Raw genomic sequence first — 7,320 nt, 5'->3', positions numbered from 1 at the left:
TATATGTAAAACAAAACAAAACAGAAAACAAAAAAAAAACCCAAGTTGGATTACATCACTGACCTATTTCAAATCTTTGCTGTTGGCATAAAAGTCTGTTTGATCTGGCCCCTGCTTGCCTGCCCAGGTTTTTCTGACACCTCCTCTTCACTTGCTGAACACTGTCTTAAAATCCTTCATCTGAGATGTGCTCCTTCCCACAGCAGGGCTCACCTCAGTCCACATCTTCAGATTTCAGAGCAAAAGTTACTCCTGGAGCCTTCTCAGAGTTTCAGGCTTGGTCAAATCCCCACTATGTGCTTTTATTGCACCAGGTATTTTTCCTTGAACATTTATCAGACATATACGTTGTGTGATCATTTTTTCAGTGTTTGTGCAGGAACCCTATCTACTAGGTGCACTATTGCAGCATGCCACCTGGGACATTGTAGCCTTTCCCCCCCTTCTTTTTACATTAATGCCTTGGCTTCATTCACGGCTCTTTTCTATGTGTTATCTTCAGAGTTGAGTTGGAGGAGGAAGTAAGAGCCTATAATAATTAGTCATCTTGTCAGGAACAAGGAATTCCCTATTTCCAATTCCTGTGACTTTCATAATTAAATTTTAGTAGCTTCTGTATACTCCATCTTATTGATGAGCAACAATGTGAGACATTCATAAGGCAAGGAAAACTAAACTACAGTATTCAGGATAATATGTAGGTGATGAAACTATAGGAAAAGCAATGAAGTGGTTACCATAACAGTCAGGATAGATATTATCTTTGTGGGGAGGGAAGGGATTGTAATTGGGAAGGGACAGGTTGGGGGCTTCTGAAGTGTGGCAATTTTTTTGTTTCTTGACATGGATGGTGATCAGGATGGGCTACATAATTTGCAGAGCCATTGCAAAATGAAAACGTGGAGTCCCTTGTTTTAAAGATTATTAAAAAATCTCAAGACAGTGACATTAGATCAACCATGGGGACCTTAGTATGGGTCTCTGTGTAACTGCACATGAGTCAGCCTTGGTGGTGATTGGATGAGTATTCACTCTATAATAATTTGTTAAGCTAGGTGTTTATGTTTTATGCACTTTCTTCTGTTTGCTATGTTTCATAATAAACAAATAAAATAACTGAATAAAATGGGAACTCAAAGATAACAAAGAATGAATTAAAACTCAATATGATTACTTTGAGGAGCTCACACTGGTTAGTAAAGGATAAAAGGGTAAGAAATATAAACAGAAAGTCAAGAGATATGAATAGTAGAGGGAACTGTGTTAATGTCTGTATAAAAATAGGAGGCCCCAAAGGAGAGAAAAAAATAAGCAGAGAAGTAAATATTTTAAGAAATAATGACTGAGAAGTTTCCAGAATGAGAGAAAGTGGAAAGAATTCACTGAGTATAAAATAGGATAGATAAGAAGATACCTATACCTAGACATACATACTATCATAAACTTTAATAAACAAATAGGAACCAGAGAAAATTCTAAAAGCTTCTAGAAAGAAAGAACAGATAAGTCATAACAGTACAAGGGTTAAGAGTAAATTTAATGCTGAACTTCTCTTCAATGACATGGAATGCAGGTACATAATGAAGTAGTGTCTTCAAAATGTTAAAGGAAAAATCCTTTAGACTTAGAATTTTATTTTTGGCTAAACTGTTTGTTCTAAAACTTCTTCATCTCAGAACTCCTTTGCATTCTTAAAAATCATTGAGGACTCTAAAGAGATACTGTTTTTGTGGATTATGTCTATCAATATTTAATGCAATTGATATTAAAACTGAAAAAAGATAAAAAAATAATTGTATTACTTCATTGAAAAATTACTAGTTACATTTTAACATAAATAGCATACTGATGTATATTTCAAACAAAATACAATTAGTGAGATGACTGGCATTGTTATGACTTGACCTGACTCGAACTTGATCTGTTGGGAAATGCTCTGTCCCCAAGGCATTTGTCAAGAACAATAAGCAGCAAATCTTTAGCATCTCAGCTGCCTGAAGCTACAATGCCAGTTGGGGCAAACAAGCCTGGCCAGAAACTTTAGAGGAAAATCTGGGAAACAAAATACGTATAGGGGGTTTTGAAAAACTCTAATTTATTTCTGGTAATCTAGAATGCCATGTGCATGTGTGGGACTGTGAGCATATCCAGGAAAGGCCTGAGAGGGCCTCATTTTCTCCCCTCTGGCTGCCTTTGAGGCCATGGGCAAGCAGAAAGTGAAGGCTAAGGCAGAGTTGTAACTTCTCAAGTGTTGAAGGTATGCTCCAACACAAACTCAGAGCCGTTCATCAAGGCTCCAATCTCTTCTTAAAGTGGTTCTAAGAAGGTGAGAACACAGTTATGGGATAAAGAAAGATGTCTTACCCTAGAAAATAAGTGTGCTTCTGGTGATCAGGAGAGAAGTTCTGAACATATTCAGACATCTCTGTCTCCGCTGCAGATCCTGCACAAGTGATGACTTCATTTCAGTTTCTCTCTTCTCTGCCTGCACATTCTCTAGAGTAGTTCTAGAGGCTTCTGAAGTAAGAATGTGAATAATAAGAGGACACCAGCGTATCTCATCAGGCATACCCTAACATGATGCTTTATTTCTACTAAACATAAAATCAGGAAACAGAAGCAAACAAATGAAATAAAACACCTAATCGGTTTTAAAACATAAAAATGGGCTCCAGGGTAGAGTAGAATCTAGGACCACAGTGTTTTAGAAAATAAAATTTAGAAAAATAAATAATGCCAAAAGCACACAGTAAATGAAGCCTGTTTCAAAGCAAAAAGACTAAATTAAAAACTTTCAAGCAGTTCAGGGAACACAAGAAACATGTCATAAAGCTGAGCAAGTTGTGAATAGGGAGGAATTCAACACCTGTTTGGGAATCTTTTTCCATTTAGGACTCATAAACCAAGCTCTGTCATTTAAGGTTTAATCTTTTGAAAAAACAAGCCTTTATCAATAAATGTGCCTTGCTCTGTCAATTTTCTTTCACTTGGGATGGCACTCAGAGTGCAAATGATGTGAAAGGAGGCTGAAGCTCTCTCCCTAAGTCAGTAATACAAGTTGGTTGTGATTCCATGGGGTCTACTGTGCTTTTTAGCATTTTTAATTCTATTTTGGATCGGACTGGGGAGGAGGGAGAGTGAATTGATATTATTTTTTTCATCCTGTTGCCCAGGCTTAGACTTCTCCCATTTCTGAAGCATTACCATTTTTGGAGTTGAGGAAAGAGAGTTGAATCGAATCCTCTAAGTTTACTTTCTCCTGGTCGGTGTAGGAGCCCTGTGCAAGCCTTCCCTCCCACATCCAGGAGTCATGTCTATTTGAGACTGATCCACTCTTACAGGCTGAACACTTTGAAGCAGATGAAGCAACCAACAGACAAATGATCATCCCCATTAAACACTGCTATAAAGTATAGAAAAATGTTTTACAACTGGTTTAATAAAAGAAGTTATTATTGTTTTTCAAATTCATCCAAGCACTGACATGTTACTAGGCACTGAGTTAGGTTCTTGCACATGTATTATTTCACTTTATTGTTAACATCATTACTTCCCCCGAAGTTCCAATAGGAAATTAAGTGATACTGCAAGCCATTTGTGGGTGAAATTGCTGCCAAATGCTTAGAGGAAATTCAGAGCTTTAATTCAGAGGTTTAATTCAGGACTGAACTGAATCAATCTCAGATGCTTTTCTATTCCAGGTCAGATTGTGTTGTTTCTACCTGTTTCCTTGAATCTCCTACAGCAGGTCTCAGGTCTGAGACCTTGTCACTGTGAGCACTCGAACAGTGAAGAAATATTTGAAACATACAAACTCTACAAAGACACCACGACTGACCTACCCTTGTCAAGAAGTCCATTTGTTACATTGATTTAGCTAAGAAGTTTGCATCCCATAACTTCTTTTGAAATTTACAAGCTGCTTATAAAACCCTTAAGAAAGAATAACCAGATATGAGGATGCATGCAGTAATATTTTATGACAGTGGAGAAGTGCATAAAACCCTTAAGAAAAAATAATCAGATATGAGGATGCATGTAATAATATTTTATGACAGTGGAGAAGTGCATCTCTGAAACTTAACTCTGAGTCCTTCATTCAGATGATATGTTGACAGAGGGACCAGAATGAAGATCTGGGGCTTTCTGGATGACTGGACCTCAGCATATATTTCTGTTCCAATTCCGGATAGAAAGCCGTTTCTCAAGGCTGCAGGTAAGAGGACTTACTGCCTCAGTTTTTAACCCTTACTCCAACTCATGTGGAAAGGCATTTGAGCCCAGAGGTGATATAATACTTCCAGGACAGGTCAGAGTCCAAGCCTGAAGGCATTCATGTGGTCTGGTGCAAGGACAGGTGTTGAAGGGAGACCTAGAGGAGTCTCTAACTTCATGATCAGGACCCTTTACTTCCCTTCCTCAGTCAGGAGCTGGGATGAGCGTTGGGAGATCTTGGCTCTCCTCCCTCCCTGCTTCACACTGTCAAGTTTCAACTTGTTCAGAATCTTTAATGCATGTCCACGTGATACCATCTCACAGTCAGGATGTTTTCTGAGGGGGAAAGGAGTTCACCAAGTTCAGCTAGCACCAAGAATGGAATCCGTCATCTGGGGAAAACAGGGAGATAGCACAAGTGGAATGAGATGCTTTAGCTGGACAAGCTGAGGTCCTGGGGTCCTCCTCTGCCTCCTCCAATCCAGGATGAGGATCAGGCTGCCAATGCGCATGGTCATAAAACATGACCTCTAGACAGAAGAAGGGGGTTTGCAACCGGTGAAAGTATGCCTCAATTTTTCTAAAAAGAAAATCAGCTCCTAAGTAGTACACAGCAAGTATAGGAGCATGGCTGAGGAACTTTTTATATTCAGAGCAAGGACACAGTTTTGTGTGTGTGTGTGTGTGTGTGTGTGTGCATGAATGGGCATACACACACATGCACGTGCACATGTGTGTTTATATTGTGGTAAAATGTATATCCCACATGAAATTTTCCATTTTAACAATTTTTCAGTGTACAGTTCAGTGGCACTAGGTGCATTCACAGTACTGTGCAACTATCACCACTATGCATCTCTAGAACTTTTCTTCATCCCAAATTGAAACTGTGTACCCATTAAATAATGACTCCCCATTCTTTCTTTTCCTCAGTCCCTGGCAACCACCATTCTGCATTCTGTCTCTATGAATTTGACTATTCTGGATACTTCATGGAAGTGGAATCATACCAATATTTGCCTTTTTGTGGATGGCCTATTTCATGTCTTTAAGGTGCATCCATGTTGTAGCATGTCACAATTTCCTTCATTTTTAAGGTTGAATAATATTTCATTTTATATATATATACACATACATACATACCATAATTTGTTAATCCATCCATCAGTGGATGCTTGGTTTTGCTTCCATCTTTTGGCTATTGTGAATAATGCTGCTATGAATGTGAGAGCACAAACGTCTGTTTGGGAGCTTAGTGTTTTTACTGTGAAAAACTACACATCTACAATTTGTGGTTGGAGCATTGTGTGTTCTTATTTGGGTTAACCTTTTCATCCTTGAAGAGTGTCCCAGCATGAGAGAAAGGAGGATATTCTCAAGTGTTTGAGTAGAAAAACTGGGCACATCCTGGTAGTCTGAAGCACAGAACCGGTAAATTAATGCTAGTTAAAAATTTTTTTCTGATGACAAAATCTTTCTCAGATTAGTGTGTTGCCAGTCAGCTTTTGAAAGTGTTGCTTGGTTTGACTTTCCTAACTGATCTTCTTGACTTTTTTTTTTTCAGTGTTTTCAGTGTTTCAGGAGGTAGCTTAGGTTCAAGTGCCCAACAGTCCCTGACATGAGCCTGCCTCCAGGCTTTGTTAGGAAATGAGAGCTCCGTTTACTTCAGTTTTTTTTTTTTCTTAAAACACTTGTTAAATTATATCGAGATGTGACCTTATTTGTTTTTTTAATTTATTTATTTTTGGCTGTGTTGTGTCTTCATTGCTGTGCGCAGGCTTTCTCTAGTTGCGGCGAGCGGGGGCTACTCTTCATTGTGGTGTGCAGGCTTCTCATTGCAGTGGCTTCTCTTGTTGCGGAGCATGGGCTCTAGGTGTGCGGGCTTCAGTAGTTGTGGCTCGCGGGCTCTAGAACACAGGCTCAGTAGTTGTGGCACACAGGCTTAGTTGCTCCACGGCATGTGGCATCTTCCCAGACCAGGGATCAAACCCGTGTCGCCTGCATTGGCAGGTGGATTCTTAACCGCTGCACCACCAGGGAAGTCCTGAGAACTCTTTATTTTACTCCCCCACACTTTGCTGAGAGAACGAGGCAGCAGTGATGGAAGGGAACAATTATGGCGACTTCTCTGTGTGGTTAGGAGAGTGAAGCTGAAACATAGGAAAGTGCTAATTCTGAGGAAAAGCCCAGCAGGAAAGTGGAAGGGGGGAAGGCTACGTCTATCAATACTTCCCTACAGAGATTTTCTTTGGGCTATGGGCTAACATGTGACAGGGAACTTACATAAATTTAAGGATTTTTGTACATTTTCTACCTATAGTTGCAGGAGCACATCTTCTTTATCCATTCATCTATTGATGGGCACTTTGGTTTCTTCCATACCTTGGCTTTTGCGAATAATGCTACAATGAATATAGGGGTGTGTGTATCTTTTTGAATTAGTGTTTTCATTTTCTTTGGATAAATACCCAGAAGTGGAATTACTGGATCATAAGATAGTTCTATTTTTAATTTTTTGAGGAATCTCCATACAGTTTTCCATAGTGGTTGCACCAATTGCATTCCCAACAGCAGTGTACTATGGCTCCCTTTTCTCCACATCCTTGCCAACATTTGTTGTTTGTTGTCTTTTTGACCCTAGCCATTCTGACAGCATGAGGTGATATCTCACTGTAGTTTTGATTAGCATTTCCCTGATGGTTAGTGACTGTTGATCATGCTGCTTCTCTTTGGTGCCTTGTATTCATTTTTCTGTCTTCAGAAGAGTTAAGATCTTAGGCATTTGCTTCTCGCTTGCTATTGTTGTTGCTGATACTGGGAGAAACTGGAGATAATTTCTCATGCATGAATATGCACACCAACTGAATACACTGTAAAATATAGACAGTAACCATCGTAAAAATGCCTCAGAAATGAAATGATACCTAATGCAAACTGTTGCTAAATGATGAAAATAAGATGAAGAGCCCTTTCTGGCATTAATGTAATTATTTCTTGTAATTTTATCTCAGTAGTAAAGATTTATATATACCTATGATTAATCAAGAGAAAGATCAATTTAATAGCTCATAAGTGGCATATGTGATAAAAGGACATCCCCAAGGT

Source organism: Hyperoodon ampullatus (genome assembly GCF_949752795.1).
Source record: "Hyperoodon ampullatus genome assembly, chromosome: 4".
Classification (NCBI taxonomy): domain Eukaryota; kingdom Metazoa; phylum Chordata; class Mammalia; order Artiodactyla; family Ziphiidae; genus Hyperoodon; species Hyperoodon ampullatus.
The sequence above is the reverse complement of the archived record's forward strand: the minus strand, read 5'-3'. Positions refer to the sequence as shown.